Raw genomic sequence first — 19,665 nt, forward strand, 5'->3', positions numbered from 1 at the left:
AAGAATAGGAATTCTGTTATAAAATTTTGTTATCTCACTTGGGCTTCTTGGCACAGGACAGAACTTCCTTTAAAAAGACCCAGAAAGGCTACAAATCAAAGAAAGGTTGGAAAAATGGGACTGCATCAAACTGCAGAGCTTCTGCAGGGCAAAGGACATAGCTCACAAGATAAACAGAAAGCCCACAGATTAGGAAAAGATCTTTACTGGCCATACAATGGACAAAGGCCTCATATCTAAAATATATGCAGAAGTAAAAAAATTACATTCCTCCAAAACAAATCCTCAAAGAACCAATATCCCCCTCATCAAGACCATAAACAAAATCACACTAAAGCCACCAGCACAACAATGTTCATCGCAGCACAATTTGTCATAGCTGGAATCTGGAACCAACCCAGATGCCCCTCACAGATGAATGGATCAGGAAAATTTGGTACATATACACAATGGAATTTTATGCCTCTATCAGAAAGAATGATATTGCCCCATTTGTAAGGAAATGAAAGGACTTGGAAAAAATTATACTAAGTGAAGTGAGCCAGACCCAAAGAAACATGAACTCTATGGTCTCCCTTATAGGGAATAATTAACACAGGTTTAGGCTAGTCACAGCAGAGGATCACAAGAGCCCAATAGCTATACCCTTATGAACACATAAGATGATGCTGAGTGAAATGAACTCCAGGTTATGGAAACGATTGTTATATCTCTGTTGTAACTACTGTCAAAGTGATATGTGTAACTGTAGCTTCTATTATTGATGATCTTCTTGCATCCCCTTCCTGTGGTTGTTCCTACACTATCTCTGTATCTTATCTGAGTATATTGAAAGCCATGTATACTGGTAAACAGTGGTATATAGGGTAAAAAAATACAAACAACTACAAAAGCAATACTTGCAAAACTTTGGTGTAAATGAACTGAACAACTCATGGCGGAAAAGGGAAAGGGGGAGGGGAGAGGGTGGGATGAGGGATGAGGTAACAACCAGTACAAGAAATGTATCCAATGCCTAACGTATGAAACTGTAACCTCTCTGTACATCAGTTTGATAATAAAAATTTGAAAAAAATTGTTACCTCTCTTGTTTGCCTTTTTTGTGTTCATTTTTATATGTCTTTACTATTCTATCTCCCTTCATTGAAAGCAATAAACTCCCTTAACCCCACAGTTACTTGTTTCTCTGATTAGTCTGTTGTTCTTTGTAAAGTGGGTTTCCCACTTACCACAAGTAGTCCTACTTTGATCTCAGGGGACCAATATCATAAATATGAAATCAATAATCATATAATCTTGGGGAATGGAAAAAACAAATACATGTTATACATGTTATGACTTAATTAGTATTTAGAAAACAGGGTTATACTTTTTTAAAACAAATAAGGCTAAAACTGCATTATAACGTGTTTTGTTTAGCCACATTTCTTTTTTTAATTTATTTTTATTATAAAGGAGATGTACAGAGAGTTTATGGGTACAGAGGTCAGGTACTGAGTACATTTCTTTTTTAACAGTGCCACCACTTCCCTTGTTTTCTCACAAATTTCCCCTCCTGAGTCCCCTCTGCTCCTAGTTGTATAGATGCTTTTCAACATTGTATCTAGTATCACTGCTGAATTACTTACTTCACCCTTTGTCCCACCATTTCTGTGCTTCCCCTTACACTCTCCCAAACAGATAAACTTACATAAAAAACAAAAAGCACACAAATAGAAAACAGTGACCAAAGGGGAAAAAAAACCCAAATCACAAAAAGTAAAATTAACATCCTCTTGTTTTATTTCTTTGAGTTCATTTGGATAAACATAATTTTATATGATCATATGCAGATACCTATTGAGACTTTGTGATCCTCTCCTAAAATCCTCTTTTTGTCTCACTGTGTGAATGTTGAGTCCTGTATAATTTACCATGTCTAAGTGTAATCTTTTGTCTTCTAGATCCATTTTATTTACTACTATTTATAGGTCAAAAACTTAAACCCCAAAACAAATCCTCAAAGAAAGAACAAATCAATTAATAAATGAACTGAAGAGAGACTTTAAAGAGAGACTTCCCAGAATAAGTACAAATAGCCAATAGACACATAGATGTTCACCATCCCTGGCCATAAAAGAAATGCAAATCAGAACAACATTGAAATTCCATCTCACCCCAGTTAGAAGGACCATTGTCAAGAAAACTAACAATAACAGTTGCTGTCAGGGTGTGGACCAAAGGGAACAGCACTACACTGTTTGTGGGAGTGTAAACCTGTTCAACCGCTCTGCAAAGCATTATGGAGGTTCTTCAAAAGACTAAACATAGAGTTTCCATATCACCTAGCAATCCCACTCCTGGGCATTTATCCAATTGACCACAAACCAGGACACACTAAAGCCAGCAGCACAACCATGATCATTTTAGCATTTTTTTTCCATAACAGATATGGAATCAACCCACAAGTCCCTCAGTGGATGAATCAAAAGAATGTGGTATATATACACAATGGAATGCTACTCTTCCATCAGAAAGAATGACATTGCCCCATTCTTAAGGAAATGGAAAGACTTGGGAAAACTTTTATTACATGAAGTAAGCCAGATCCAAATAAGTATAGGTTGCATATTTTCCCTCATTTTTGATAATAAGAAACTACCTAACCAAATTTCTTGGTATAAGCATGGATGCTGATGCATATCCCTGAACTTCTACACAGTGAAAAATAAAAACTGGACCAGTATGTCTTACTAAATTAAGGCAGTGTATTGCAGCTGGTGTATGTATGGTTCCTCCTGGCTTTGTGACACTGGGGCATGTGATTGCATCTAGAGCTCATTTTTCTCACTTTACATGGAAATATTAACCTCTCCTTTCAATTTAACAAGATTAAATAAGCCAATGCATGTAATACCAGGTATTCTTCATGCTTTTGAATGAGAACTCAGCATACTTTGTTTCTGTTTTTAGTGATTATAGTATGCTATTTAAATGTCTGTGCCTCAGGTTATTTGTTTATAAACATAAGCATTGCATTCAAGAATAAATAAGAAAGTTAAGCATTAGGCTTCTGGCTCTCCTATAACCATAAATGTAGTTATACTATTTTTAATAAAGGCTACTTTTATTATAAAATATAAAAAATTATGCTTGTGGATGAATTTTAGATGTATACATACATAGAAGTGAAATTGCTTGTCATAGAGTATGATTCTTCAGCATTACACTAGATAATGCTAAAATTTATAAAGAGTACTCAGTTCTCATTATTTCTAATGTTTATGTAGTCAATATTTTAAATTAGACACTGTGGTGGGAAAGTGAGATATGTAATCCTAGCTTTAATTTGCACTTCTCAAAGATTAATCATGATCAGCAACTTCTCATTTCTTGGTCATCCATCCAGGTATATTCCACTATATAAATTTTATATTGTATATTTAACTTTATTTTATGGATAATGAATACAATCTCCATTCTGTAACTTCTCTTAAACTACTTTTTATAACTTTGGAAAGTAATTCATTTTAGTTGGTAAAAGATGTATAAAAATATTGATCTTCATCTTTTTGGCTAGTGATTTTGATTTTCTACCACAAACAACATTTAAAAAAATCTTTCTCTTCTCTGAAGACTTTCTGTGTCTCTCCCCTTAAAACCGTTATCATTGGGGCTGGGAATATGGCCTAGTGGCAAGAGTGCTTGCCTCCTACACATGAAGCTCTCCACATATATGTAAAACGGCCAGAAGGGGTGCTGTGGCTCAGGTGGCAGAGTGCTAGCCTTGAGCGGGAAGAAGCCAGGGATAGTGCTCAGGCCCTGAGTCCAAGGCCCAGGACTGGCCAAAAAAACAAACAAAAAAAACAAACGAAACAAAAAAAAAAGTTATCATTTTGATCTAAAATCCACGTGGTATTTACTTTTTGTTTTTGTTATGTTGGAATGGAAGACTAAAGGTCCATTTTTTATTGATTTCTAATTATTCTAGCATCATTTATTTTACAGGACATCATTTTCCTGCAGCCCTAATGTATTGCTTCTGTCCACATCTGTCATCTATCAACAAGACATCCATGATCCATATGCCAGTTACTAGTGTCTCTATATTTTCCCCTTTGACCTATTTTCTCTTTTTCTGTAAGCATCATGTTCCTTTCATAATTGCAACTTTAAAATAAGTAGAGTAAGTCATCATCCCCTCATCATGTTATTGAAAGATTTTCAATGCCAGTGACCAAGTGTTTCTGAGGTCTGTGAAGGCCCCATGTTTCTGCTTTTCTATCTATTTATTGTAGCAGGCTGGGTGTTCTCCATGTACTTAAACCAACGAGAAAATGCATTACATTAGCCAAGCACTTGTGGGCTCATGCCTGTAATCCTAGCTACTCACTGAAATCTGAGGATTGCAGTTCCAACCCAGCCAGGGCAGGAAACTCCATGAGACTCTAGAAAAGAGAAGTGGAGGTGTAGCCAAAGTGGTAGAGAGCTAGCCTTGAACAAAAGAGCTCAGAGACAGCACCCAGACTCAGAATTCAAGCCCCACAAGTGATTAAATAAAACAAAGAAAATTCGTTTAATTCAGTCTAAGCCAGATTGACACCAATGCAAAAGATGGCCATTGATTTCACTATTTTGTTTTAGAAAGTATAGTATTTTTTTCCGTACGTGTTATTTGAAAACCAATTTCCTATAAATATTTTAAACAGCCCCCAGTTTTAATATGTAATAAAGATCATTACATTTTACTCCAGTCAATTAAAATTCTTAGAGGGCACCAGAAAAATTTAAGAGCAAAACACTTGAAAACATTTTTGATCTTTTTTTTTGTATTTTCATATAAATAACAGAAACAGATGCAGGAGTTGATTTTTTAAAATATCAGTCTTTTAGTCAATTAAAATATTATGTCTCTCTTTTTATATAGGCTTATTTAACATGTCTGTCCATATTTTTGCAGTGGTTTTCAGAGATGTTACATATAATTTCATTTGGTATTTTGATGTGACTATGAATATAATCTTTTAATTTTATTTTATGTGTTTCTTGCTGGTCTTTAGCCAGCTTAGCAGTGTATATGAGTAACAAGCTCTGCCACTTTGCTCATTCACTTTCTTTTGGATGTTCTATTTTCATTATCAAGTTTCCTTTTTTGTTTTTAGTTCTAATATTTAATTTCTTGTGTTTTTCTTGGTAGGTCAAGGTTGAATAGAAGCTGTCAGAGCAGCTATATTTGTCTTGACCTGATTTCAACAACTGTCTTGAACTTTGACCACTAAGAAAAAGAAACTTTAAGCCTGACCTATTTTTCTATGATGATTCTTCTTTACATTAAGGAGATTTCCTTAAATCCCTCATTTGATGACAGTTATAAGCATGAGTACACATTAAAGTTTATCTAATTGTTTGTCTCTTGAGATTTTTTTTTAAATGATTTTTCTTGAGCCAATGTGGTATGTTATAGTGACTGACTGTTTTGGAAATGGTAATATGTTTTCCCAAAGGAAATTAATCTTTGTCTTCCCTTTTATAAATTTCTGAGATAGTTTTCAAAGATTTTTGTGTCAATTTTTTAGAGTAGGAATGGCCTGCTTTATTATATGTGTGTTACAGGGTTTTGCTATGTAATCCAGGCTCACCTTGAATTTGTGATCCTAATGTCTCAGTTTCTCAACTGCTGGGATTATAGGCATTGTGCCACTACACCTGAGTGTTTTGGATGTTGTATATTCATCTTTCCAAGAGTTTCTTCTTCCTCCTATTCCCTTCTCTTTTGATGTCTAGATAGGGTTTTGCTATATAACATAGTTGGTCTTAAACTTTTGAAGATCCTGGTTCAGCCTCCCGAGTGCTGGGATTACAGGCATGTGTCACCATGCCCATCAATTGAGCTGATTTTAAATGTTTGGCAGAATTCATTGTAGCAACTGAGGTCACTTTCCTTGTGGGAATATTTTAAATTATAGATTTGGCCTATTTATAAGTTATAAGGTAACTTGTGTCTTGATAAACTTTGCAAACAGATAGAGATTTAATTCTCCACCAGGGAATTTAGCTCAGTGTGGAGCACTCCTATTATACTATCCATGTCTCTGAGTCAATCTAGTCTCTAGGCCTTTGTACTTGAGGAATTGATACTGTTGCAAGTACCAAGAGTTTTGTTGTTTTTTTTCCCTCACTGGTCCAGATTTTTATCTAGGCAGAGCAAAAGGACCCCCAACAGCTGATTGGTAATACTTCCAATTCCCTAATTATCTCTTCAGCTTTGTCTAATTTCATTGTTAAACATATCTGAATTCAAAATTTTATTATTTTATTTTTAAATTTTAGAGTTTTTCTTCCTTGGTCAGATCTGCAAAATGTTTTCTTCTTTCCCAATTTTCTTAAAAATTTCATTGGCTTAAATTTTTGAATATAAGTTATTTAAACATCCAAGTTTTATCAAAATAATATATTCAGTCCTTTAAATCTCATATTCATTCATTCATCTTGTATTCATTCATATTCATATTTGTTTGTTATTGCCTCTTCCTCTTCATGTTTGCTGATTGTTACATTTAAAAAGCTGTTTCTGGAAATAATTTGAAGATTAGAACATTTCCTTTTCTAAAGAAGATTGTATTAGTTTATTGATTTCTTCTCTATGTTTTCTAATTTTTCTATTTGTTCTCAGCAGGAGGGTTAGTCCTGTATTATAGAAAATTTGACCAATTTTATTGTTTTTGATTTTAGGAATGTTGGTCTTTCTCAACATTGTAGTTACTCAAACCTTACCAGGTTCTTTTTAAATTCAAATGATCCAATGAAATTTTCAATTACTTCCTTTATGTAGTATTTAAATATTCTAGAACATAATTTTTCAGATTTAAACACAATATTCCTTTCTTAAAACCAATCACTCAGCCATCTATCTATCTAATCTTTAAGTAGTTATACAAAGGAGCTGCCACTCAACAAAGCAATTTATGAACACATGTCTTGATCAGTGTCACCCTTTTCGGCTTTCTCACTCGTCCCTCTCCACCTACCCCTCCCCTTATTAATTTTTATATGCATTGATCACAAAATGTCTTTATTTGAGTTTACAGTATTTTGCTTGGTGTGATAACAGTGGGAAAGTGTTTCTATTACCATTTCTTAGAAGAAGATGGTTGAAACCATATCACTATTATGAAAGGAGAATCCTATCAACTCTTTATACCCATCTATGAAGGATTCTAGCTCTATAACCTCCATAGTAGGAAAGCTATGAGTTGCAGTTATAGTGATAAAGACATGGTTGTCAGTGTATCATATGGTCTTAAAGTCATGACTTTTAATAGCTACGTGACCCTGGGCATGGAAATTGACCACTTTGAGCTTCAGTTTTTATGTTGTTATGGAAGGATGAACAATGTCTACTTACCTTATGGGGTTTCATAAAGAGTAAACAGTATTATACACACACATTTCTTAACCCACAACCTCATGCTCTTTGGCTAAGATTCTTTGTGTAGTATTCATATGAATACCTATTTCTACAGAGAATTTATAAAGCAATCTCCAATTTCAGCAGCTTCTCACTATAAAATTTCTTCAGAATTACTTTAAAGGTGTACCTCTCTGACTGTACATGCATATAATTATTCTGAGTTTCAGTTCAGGCCTTGTATTTATGCATGCTCAATTTTATGTGTTTGGATTTTTTTTTTTTTTTGGCCAGTCCTGGGCCTTGGACTCAGGGCCTGAGCACCTTCCCTGGCTTCTTCCCGCTCAAGGCTAGCATTCTGCCACCTGAGCCACAGCGCCCCTTCTGGCCACTTTCCATATATGTGGTGCTGAGGAATCGAACCGAGAGCTTCATGTGTAGGAGGCAAGCACTCTGGCCACTAGGCCATATTCCCAGCCCGTGTTTGGATTATTTTGATGTTATACCATCTCTTGATTTACCCGTAACAATAGTTACCATGTTTGTCCCCCCGACCCCCCATGCAAAAATATGTTCACTCAGGTCAGTGATGAGAATGTTAAATTAAGTAGAACCAAGGAGATGTTGCAATGCATTATATAATATAATCTGGCGTGGAAATCTTAATGGAGTTTTCATAAAAAAGAAGCAAATTTAATTTGGCAGGAGCCACTTCTGTGGTTGCTCATATGGGTTTTACACACTTCTGAGCATGAATAGACATTTGTGTTTAATAATTTCTTCAGATTTTTCCTGGCTAGCAAGTCAGTGTTTCATTTTAGAGTTTTTATCATTTGGAGACTATTTTCATAAATTTCATTTCCCAGAATCATTTGATTATTTTCATAAATTTTGTTCCCTGGAATTTTGCTGGAATTTTTCATATATGATTGCTATAAAATCTTTACTTTTCCCAGAGTGTGATCATTTCTGGCTCAAAAAAATGGCACTCATCTAGAATAAACATATGATATATTTCTCTACATCTTCCTAGAAAACCCAAAGTTTAGTCTTTCATCTTATACAATATTTACGCTATATTTTTCATTGCACAAACTTTTACTTATTTTTTGTGATTTTTTTCCTCTATCTATAACCTATTTAATTACACATGTCATTATGTTCTGGTTGAGATGACATGACCACACTGCCTTTGATATTGAGAAAATTATTTTTATAGTAAGAAATAAGAGATACGGTGTATGAATATAAGATTATTTCAGTTGATTGTGCTATCTTCCACTTTGGTGTAGTAGTTAAGCCATAACTGCTCTCATATCAGCAAAGTAGAATGAGGATATTTAAGTCATTAGCAAAAGATTACAATATATACTGGGTTTAAATATGTACTATGTACATTGTAGAGTACTAAGTCAAATAAAAATTGAATAAGATTACTATTATTCAGATATCATTAATTTATTACTGTGTCATCTGGTTAATTATGGAATAATGTAATTTCATAAACATAACAACATTACAAGCACCAAATTATAAATTTGCATTTTCAGCAGACAAATCAGAAATGCAGAGAATGGAAATGATTTAAATTACATGCTTTATGTTGGCACAAAGAACCATATTCATATGTACCCAGTATTCTTGACCATTTGCTTTTGTAATCCAAAAGCTTATATTTGAAGAAAACTGATTTTCCTGGTTTGGCAAAAACAATTGAATACATGTGAGGTATTCAATCTTACTGTGGGAGGAAATAAAAGCAAAGTGGAATTTATGAAATAATTCCTAAAGAAAAAGAACCCACCAGTTTCTCATTTCCTTTGAAGTTTGAATTTGCAGATTGGCCTTTGGGTTCAAAGAAATAAAATATACATTCCAATATTATCATGTGAGGAGGAAGGCTGATCAGACTGGTAGCAATCATATGAAATTTTAAGGCCTAAAATACTTCTTCATCACTTATCTTAAGAAAGTTCGGTTGTTTGTGCTAAAGAAGATGAAACTATGGGCTAGAGGAACAGAATAAAAATATCTTTTTCCTAGTAGTTACTCACTATATTTCTTCTAACTTGTACATTTCTCAGGTGAAAATGGAAGAGCACTACTGGGCTCCAGCGTGGACTTCTCCATTTAAACCATCTAGATTCTCTTTTGTTTTCTCTGCATCTAGTTGTTTAGTATACCTTCCCAATCTGTATCTGATGTTCAATTTGCATTATTGCATCCGCCCATGTTTAGTTTGCTCTATTTACTGACTTGATCTCTCAAAGTTTCTCCTGGAAACTCAGTATTCTGGATGAACAAGGAGAAGATATTAGACTGTCTTAGAAATGTGTCACTGCCATTAATCACCTTTCTCTTCTGTTATGTTTACCCTGTTTTCTAAATGGCAAGTGGAAGAAAATAATACAGCTTTAAGCTAACTGGAGCATTCATAACAAAAAAAGAATGTAAAAAGAATCTATTTCTTAAGGCATTATATGAAATTAATCTTTATGTCCTTATTTGCAAGCAGATAGTAAAACTGCAGGGTAATTATATTTACAGACATACATATCAGAATTTCTTTTAAAATCTTCATCAAAAGTAGTTATATTTTAAATGTTTAGTGCACACGTCCCTTTTCCTTATATATTTATATTTTATCCTTAAACAGTATTAACAATTACAAGTAGCTTAGAGATAATAGTGATGAGCAGTGATTTTTTTCCGTTCTTTTTGATGTGCTTTGCTAGAAAACTAGCACTGTGTATGTTAAAAATGGCAATAGTTCAGTTTAATTGTATGTATCATATCTGTTTGGTCAAATAATTAGTGATACCTCTGTGTCACAGGTATTCTGCAGAGGTTTTCCATTCAATTATCAAATAAATAAACAATGTCTTTCTAAATAGAAAGATATAAAAGCAAAGAATTGTAATGGAATTTGTTTATATCTTCACACAGGTTGCCTATTCTCTATATAAAATAAATCCCATTTTATCTCAATGTATATACATTTCACAAGTTGAGAAATGAATTTACAGTAAAATTGTTATTGTGAAGCATTGTTAGGGATTTCTGAGCTGCATTGGTAAAAATTTACTGAGAAAAGAGAGTAGGAAACAAAGGTGTATTAGTATTACTCAGGAGTGGGTATTGTGATACGTAGGTAAAGGATCATGGTATGATTTTTTTTGCCCATGTGGGAACATTCCCCATGCTTGGGCCCTATTTCTGCATTCCTGCATTTGGCATTTAGTCTTTGCTTCTTTGTTTCTGCCCCGATCTCCTTAAGGGCTAGGGGCTTTTCCTTCAGGTTCTCCTTTGACATAGTAAGAAAACCAACCCGGGTTTTAATGAGGTAAAATCTCATGTTCTTGGAACAACTTTAAGTTGGATAGGATAATAGCAGTGTCCCTGCCCATTCATTTGTTATTCTGGCAGTAAGTCACAGGAGAGTGTGCAGGGACATGGTAGAGCAAAATTGAGTGTCAGACTAAAGCTGTACAGTTCCGTGTTTCAGAGCACTGAGGGTTATTAATCTACTAGGCCACAGGTGGTATTAATTGGAACCCTTTGTTGTAATACCATTTGCAGCTTTAAGGCCGAGAGATGCAAGTATTAGTAATACAATCTAAAAAGGATAATAGGGAAACAAAAAGTCTCAAAAGAGGAGGAACCAGGAAAAGCTATGACAAGTTGTTTTCCCATAAAATCCCTCTTTGAGTAATCCATTATCCAAGTTGGGAGGCTTAGTGGGTGAAAATGTGAATCATGATTGTTATGAACTATTAACTCTCAAACAACAGACTTCCCCAAACATAACACAAGTTTCTCTTTGGATGGCAGTGAGCATATCTAAAGCCATTCTGTTCTACAGAATCATGGCTGCTAGACAGTTAATTTGTCCCTGTAAATCCACTAGGGTGTGGGCTATGGTATCTAGAACCCCATCTACCCTACCACTAGTGACAGGTGTTTTGTCGGTCAGGGAGGAAGAAATAATTCTTCCCACTCTTTTCCCCGTGTTAATATAATCCTGAGGCCTATTAGAAAAGGTATGATTGGACAGTCCTCTTCTTTCTAAGATGTTGTGAATGTGTTTTGCATTGGGAGGGACGGCTAGGTTTTACCTGTAGCTATGTAACTAGTAGGTGATATAAAGGCTAGTGTGCAAGTTCCTGTGCAGTTGGAACATGGAAATAAATGGACTTTGCCAGCAGATAATCATGCTTATGGACTATTTCTTCCATCTTTCAGCATAACTTAATTGGGAGAGGTGGCACAACTGACTCCATTTGGAATCTGACAACTTCCCCTCTTAAGAGCATACTCTGAACATTTTTTTTCAAAGATATCCATTGATTAATCATCCTAAAATTTGGATCTAATTTCCCTCATGGGGATGAGATTTTTTTCTAGTAGGTCATGATGACAGCATGAGATTAATATATTGGTTGGTCTAATGTGATTTCATATCAGAGAGAAAGTAGAGGTTGGATGAGAGTCAGTGCCAATAAGACTCTTTGTGCCAAATTTAAGCAATATAGATGCTTAAAAGATGATTTTTAGGTTTTACTTATCTAGAATTCATTTTTAAGTTGAGGTTTGTTCTATTAAGTGATGTTTTAGTGCCTCAGAATTGCTGCTCAGGTTATTATTGTTAAAAGTACTTCTGCAGAATGGAACAGACAACAGTTATAAAGTACAAACCAAAGTCTAGCAAAAGCAAATATTTCAAAGCTAACTCATTTGACAAGTACTTGCAGGAGTCATCTCCTATGCACCTGGCTGCAAATGTTCCAAGAAGGATCAGAACTGCACTAACAAAATACGTAGAATTCCTTAGTTAAAATTTTGGAAATCAATTGACAGGATACTCTATTCATTTATACTGCATACAATATTTTAGGATAATAATTATAATTATGAATTACACCCGGACCACCAAGCTCTCCTTGTTAAAATTAAGAAGATACTGACAGACAGAGGCCTACAAAAAGGCTACAAAAGGCTAGCAGCACTAGTAATTTTAATTGGATGGACATCAGTTTGGTAAAGTGTTTTTCTAAGCTTTGTATTCTTGAAGGTATATATATATATATATACACACACATATATAAACATTCTTGAAGATATATGTATACACATATATATCTTACATATATATATATGGGACATAAATATAAATACATTTAACACACAAAGGAGCCATCAACATTTTAGCATCATATATGTGATACAGGGCCTATATATATATGTGTGTGTGTGTGTGTGTGAGAGAGAGAGAGAGAGAGAGAGAGAGAGAGAGAGAGAGAGAAATTTTACCAAGAATATCTATCATACATATATACATTTTTATACTTGATATACAATTTTGAATCACAAGCTAGGTAAGGTAATACGTGTTTGGAACTGACAAAAACTAAAACTTTAAACTCTTTACAAGTTAAAGGAATAGTGACAGTTATCTCAATAGTCTTCTTTTCCTCTCTCCCTTCCTCTCTCTCCCTCCCTCCCTCTCTTCCTCCCTCTCTTCCTCCCTCCTTCCTTCTCTCTTTGAGTCTCTCTCTTTCTCTCTCTCTCTCTCTCTCTCTCTCTCTCTCTCTCTCTCTCTCTCTCTCTCTCTCTCTCTCTCTCCCCCTTTCTTTCATCAGTCCTGGGGCTTGAATTCAGGGTCTAGGCACTGTCCCTGAACCTCTTTGTACTCAATACTAGCACTCTACCACTTGAGTCACAGTGCTACTTCAGGCTATTATTTTTTTGTAGTTTGTTGGAGATTAAGAATTTCATGGTCTTTTCTGCCTGGACTGGCTTTGAACCATGATCCAAAGATCTCAGCCACCTGAGGAGCTAGGATTACAGGTGTGAACCACAAGTGCCTTGCTTCAGTTCAAAAAATTGTTTTTTTTTTTTTCTTTTTTTGGTAGGCCTTGACCTTAAACTCAAGGTTTGGGTTCTGTCCTTGAGCTTCTTTTTTTTTTTTGAAATTTTATTTTATTGTAAGGGTGATATATAGAGGGATTACAGTTATATAACTAAAGTATTGAGTGCATTTCTTTTTGAACAGTGTTACCTCTTCCCTCTTTTTCTCCCATTCTACCCACCTCCACCAGTGTAGTGCTCTATCACTTGAGCCACAGCAACATTTCTGGCTTTTTCTACATAGTTTATTGGAGATATGAGTCTCATAAAATTTCCTGCCCAGGCGGGTTTTGAATTGTAATCCTCAGATCTCAGTCTCCTGAATAGCTAGGATTACAGGTGCCTGGGTTATTTTCTAATATATCTCATATGTACAATAACGCTCATTTAGCCAAGAAAAGTAAATATAGGCAAGGTTTTAAATACCGGACTATCTAAATGGCAGATTTGTCCCATCTACATATACTGAGTACAAATAGCAGAAATGTTAAAGGTTTTATTGACCATTTTTGTATGCCAAAGGTTTAGATATAATGAATTCTGGATAAAAGAGAGGACTAGCTGGTTATTTTAGATGTATTAAAGTTACATATTTTAAACTGTTCATATTTGTCCAACATTTAGATAAAATTTAGACACTGATCTACATTTAGCAAAATGTATGAGCATAACTTAAAATACTGGTTCTTTGTTTAACTAGTTTACAATGTGGTCTTTTAAAAGCCTTTGAAAGAAACAAGTATTAAAATGAATTTTGATTTTGTTAAGGCTAAATTTTCTAAATAGTCAAAAATATTGAAAAATTTAGCAGAAAACACAATTATCTTGATAATTTTAGTAATTTAAAAATTATATCTAACAATCTTAACGATAAAGCTTTCCTATTTTTTTCCATTTAAGAAAAATCCTTTAGGCTAGGAATGTAGCTTAGTGATAGCCTAGCATGCATGAAGCCCTGGGTTCAATTCCTCAGCACCACAAAAACAGAAAAAACTGGAAGTGGTGCTATGGCTCAAGTGGTAGAGTGCTAGCCTTGAGCAAAAGAAGTTCAGGGACAGTGCCCAGGCCCTGAGTTCAAGACCTAGGACTGGCAAAAAGAAAAGAAAAGAAAAATCCTTTAGACAGATCTTACTTTACAAAACTCTTCCTTATCCCAAAGCATTAAAAAATTTAATCCCCTTCCCCAAATATACATTTTTTATCGTCCTTTTAGCTCTTCCTGTTTTCTGAATTTTGAAAATCTGTATTTTGAAATAAATTGTATAAGACTTTAAGCTTAGACAAAATTGTTTCTTTGTCTAGTGAAATAAATTGTTGTTAGTAGTGTTAGGTCTGCCCAGGAGAACAGCCCCTCCCCTACTTCTTCACCTGCCTGAAACCAGTAATCACCTGTCAATCTACTGACTATGAGTCAGCAAAGGACCCCACTCTGAGGTCACTTCCTCATCTGCTGAGGCTATTTCCTGAACTGCCCTAGTGTTGCCTTCCTCAGACAGTGAGAGGCTCCCCAGGCTCTGAGATCACTTCCTGTCTGCTGTGGTCCCACTTCCCTCCTTTCCCTATATAATGTGGCTCAACATGATTCCCCTCTTTCTCTCTTTTTCTCTTCTTTCTTCCCCTCTGTCTCCCCTTGCCCCCATCTTGTGCAGGTCAGCAGTTTGCTCTCACCCCAATAAACTCTTCTGTTTGAACCATGTGGCCGGTTTCCTTTATGGAGAACCTTATATTTTAGTGAACACTCAGGAAGAAAAACAACTTCATTTTTAATAAAAAATATGGTTTATAAAAACAGATTGTTATATAATAGAAAACAATTAATTCCAAATCATATTTATAACAGAGTGAAACAGATCAAGAGCCTCTGTTTAAATAACAAAACTTTAAGCTCTCCTATAAGGAGTGTTGTCTAAATTCTCTTTAGTACAGAGAATTAATTCCTGACTGCCTGCATTGTAGTTTAAACCAGATCCAGATAAAATTACCATTTTTTAAAGAAGAGACAGTAACATTTATGTCAACTTCAAAGTAACAGTTTAAAACCCTCCTAAATATATTTCCACACATATATGCAGAAAAACTGAAACAAACACAAAATGAACTAAAAATTTGGTCATGAAAACTGGTCAGTTGCATTCTGGATTTCCAGGGTCAAATGAAGTTTTTGCCTAATGCTTGACATAGTAATGAACTATCACTTTAGTGTACTCTCAGACATTTCAGCCATAGGTTATTATTTGATGTAGGACATAACAAGATGCCACAGGTCCCATAACTGCCATCCTAATACCATCAAGGTGCCTGACTGTCATCATGGCCAGAGATAGCTGCTGTGGAATTGGGCTACTAGAGGAGATGGTGGTCTCACCATGGTGGTGGTACTTTAATTTCTTTCTTCTCACTGAGTCCATGACCACAAAGTTTTTCTAAAGGACTTCCAGATAGAATAGAAAGTTGTGTTAAACACAGTATACAAGCACAGAACAAATGAACACAAGGGAAATTTAAAACACATGAACAGTGATAGAAAGAAGGGTTACAAATATGAAAAGATTGTATAAGTGACTGGGGGTAAAATAGAAGAGAAATCACTTAGAAAGACCTAAAGATTCAGAGGCTCAAGAGATGGAGCAGGTTCATCTGGCATCATTCCATGGGTCCAGATCCTATGAGAGGGACATGAAAGCCTGGCCATAGAAACCACATGGAGAACTTAAGGTGCAACAGGTAGATTTGGAGGATGGTGTTATAAATGAGGTCAGACCACCTGGTCTATGAGTTTATAAACCAATCAGGTCATCTCATAAAGATCAGGTGTTTGTCTAAATACAACCCAGGGTAAATCAGAGAGATGGAGGTACAATCAGTCCTGTGTGGTACTGGTCCAGGAACTAAGTCTCCCCAGGACATCATATTAGGAGAGAAGAGGACATAAACAAGATATCCATGGGGAATTAATGTGTTACCCTTGACAGGGTGTTCCACATAGAGAGGCCCCAGAAGTAGAGTGTGATTCTCTGGATGAGAGGACCCTGCTAGTCTGTGGGTCTGTGTCTCTTATGGTTGAGAGGATTCTCAAATGTACACGTCGGATGTGCAGTCCTAAGAAAGAAAGGCAGGATCCAGGGAGACCCATCATTGGTACTAGACTTTCCATAGGGTTCTCCAAAGATCAAAGATGGTGATGTTCAAGGTCAGAGCTATCTGCAAGTGAAAGTAAAGGCAGAGGGAAGTGTCATCTACAGTGTGCAGAGTCCCTCTGTTGCCTTCCAATGCATATGTTGGAAGGGGAGATTTGGAAAAGAGAGCACAACAGGCTCTTTACCTTTACCTAATGTTGTAATGAAATTCCCTACATGGGCTACCAAAATACTGTAGGTTGCTAAAAGAATTTACTGGGACAGGAGAGGAGAAGAAGCAATAATTTATTGGGGTGCCATAGAAGGAGAGAGACTATGGGCAGGTAGACACAGGAGTACAGTGCACTGAGACAGGGTTGAGGGTAGGTTTTTTGTTTTTTTTTTTGCCAGTCCTGGGGCTTGGACTCAGGGCCTGAGCACTGTCCCTGGCTTTGCTCAAGGCTAGCACTCTGCCACTTGAGCCACAGTGCCACTTCTGGCCATTTTCTGTATATGTGGTGCTGGGGAATTGAACTCAGGGCCTCATGTATATGAGGCAGGTACTCTTGCCACTAGGCCATATCCCCAGCCCGAAGGTAGGTTTTATATCTTGGGTTGTTACTTCTCTTTGGCTGTCTTCATTGGTGAGCTCTATTGACTAGATAATGGTTTGATTTCCTCACATGCTAAGTGTCCATTATTTCTTTGTTCCTGAATTTTGTGCACTGGGCACTTGCTTCCTCATTCTTCCAGGGTGTATGTAATTTGTTTCTGCCATGACTTCTTAAGGAATAAGGATCTTCCTTTCACAAGAACCAGCCTTCCCAGATTATCTTCTACTCCGGGACATGAGCCTTCAATGTCTTGATTCAAGGGAACAAACAAATCTTGTTCCCTTTGATGTTTGTTGTTACATGTTTGTCTTATAGGAAGGTCTCTACCGTCCTTCTAATCTTGTTTGTCCTTAAGAATGACAAACCTGACAGGCTCTTTCAAGGGTATTCAAGTCCAGACATCCCATTACATATAATCATTTGGTCTCCAGCCACTTTCTGAACTTGGGGGAGGGAGAAAGAGCAAGTCCAGTACTTTAAGAGACACTATTTTTTTTCTTTTCGGTGAGTCATGGGGCTTGATCTCAGCACCTGAGCACTATCTCTGAGATTTTCTTTCTTTTTTTTCTTTTCACTTACGGTTATTGCTCTACCACTTTGAGCTATAGCACCACTTACATTTTTTCTGGTGATTAATTGGAAATAAGAATCTCATGGACTTTCCTGTCTGTGCTGGCTTTGAACCATGATCCTCAGATCTCAGCTTTCTGAGTATCTAGGATTACAGGCGTGAGACACTATTTTTAATTCCAGACAGTTTTGGATAAAAAGCTATTTGATTTTTAGTCCAAATACCTTCTTTTCTATACCTTCTGCATTTAGTCTTCTGCTTCTTGCTGCACTCCCTACTCTTGGTTGAGGCAGCATTACTTGGGTGGCTTGAAAAGACTTGGTGTTGGCCTTAATGAGTCTTTTGCTTCCTAGGCCTTCCAGTCTGTATTTTTAGAGCTTTCATTTTATCTTCCCACGTCTTACCTTCACTAGTTGGTCTTTTTCTCCCGTAGATGCCTTAATGAATGTTGGAGTTTCCTAAAAATGGGAAGAAAGGGAGTAATAATAACCAGACAGATGAAAAGATAGGAGACAAAGGTGTATATGGAAGATCTCTATAGAGAAACTGAAGAAAGCATGATAAAGGACATGTGTAACCAAGGACTGGGTGCATGTCAACTTTCCCATTAACTTCTTAGTCTTGTTTTGTGTGTATGTGTGTCTTTTAATGTATCCCAAGGTCAATTTTACTTTTGACAATCTCATGATTGTTTGTCAAACCTCATTCACACTGAAGTTTTAGATGAAATAATTCCCATCTTACAAACACAACAGAAATGTAATTACCATTTATTGAGTCTGCTGGGGACTGATAATTCTTTAAACAACCTGGAATCTTGCAACATTGGTTAAAAATTCAGTACTCATTTAAAAAAAAATTAGATTAGACTTGTTTTACACATGAAGTCATTGAAACTCACAGAGCTTAATCAACTTGTTGAGTTCATGTGATAAGTAAGCAGTAGATTGGATTCCCGTCTACACTGTCTATTGTGATCCTGTGCTCACAATTTTGATAAAAATACAGACTACATGGAGTTGGATTCATTTTACTTTTGATAAATTTGGTCCTTCATTTAATTTTTGTTATTTTTAATTGGAACTAACCATTTGTGTTGGCTATTGTTCAGTATCTTTTCATAAGCAAAAAATAAGCATATCACTTCTTTTCCCTCATGCAAAGTATTCACGGACTTGAACAAAGCAGCCAAGGATAGAGTACAATAGAAGATGTTTATGTATTTTCTCCAAAGTGATACTGATTTATGTGACTTTTCCCTTTAGATCAGGACATTTTTCTATATTAATGCAGTCTAGAGTTAATTAGCAGCTAAATATATTTTTCCATCTTATTATCAAGAATACTATGACTAATCTTAGTACTTGGCTACAATTCATTGATACTAAACATTTCTATTCTAACAGTTTTTCAGTAGCCTTAGCAAATTATTTATCACATTAAAATTTTTATACTCAAGTATCTTCCAAGTAATTTCAATGGGATTGATTCTGAAAGGTAATTTACTCTGCAGCAATTCTGCATTATGTAGATTAATTTTCTACTGTTAGAGATTCTTCATCTGTTCCTTGAAGTACAATAGAAATTGAAAGATTAAATTTGTGTTTATGCATTTATAAATAAAAAGTTATATGCATATACTGAAGTCAAATTTACTTGCAAAAATGTAATTTTGGAAACACAAATTCAGCTTCTTATGATATTAATGAGAGTCTAAATCCCAGAAAATTTTCAGGTCTCAAATATTAAGAGCCTCATAAGTAATGAAGATAGTAGCAGGGTGGCAAAAATAGCTCAAGTATTGAAGAGTAGCATTTCTCCCACTTTCAGACCTTCTAGGATCATTCAAGGTCTGATATTATTTGATGATGGACACATGGCTTTTTGCCTCAAGGGGAACCACAAGTAGCAAAAACAAGTGAGTGGAATTTATGAATTAGAGTAGACTCTTTTCATCTTCTACTTTTACTTTTCAATTTCCAGTTAGATAGATGATCAGAAGGTGGAGTAAAATTATATATTCTACAAACAATATGGAATCCTGCATTTCAGTGGGAGTGTTCTGACAAC

This window comes from Perognathus longimembris, chromosome 8 (genome assembly GCF_023159225.1).
Source record: "Perognathus longimembris pacificus isolate PPM17 chromosome 8, ASM2315922v1, whole genome shotgun sequence".
NCBI lineage: Eukaryota > Metazoa > Chordata > Mammalia > Rodentia > Heteromyidae > Perognathus > Perognathus longimembris.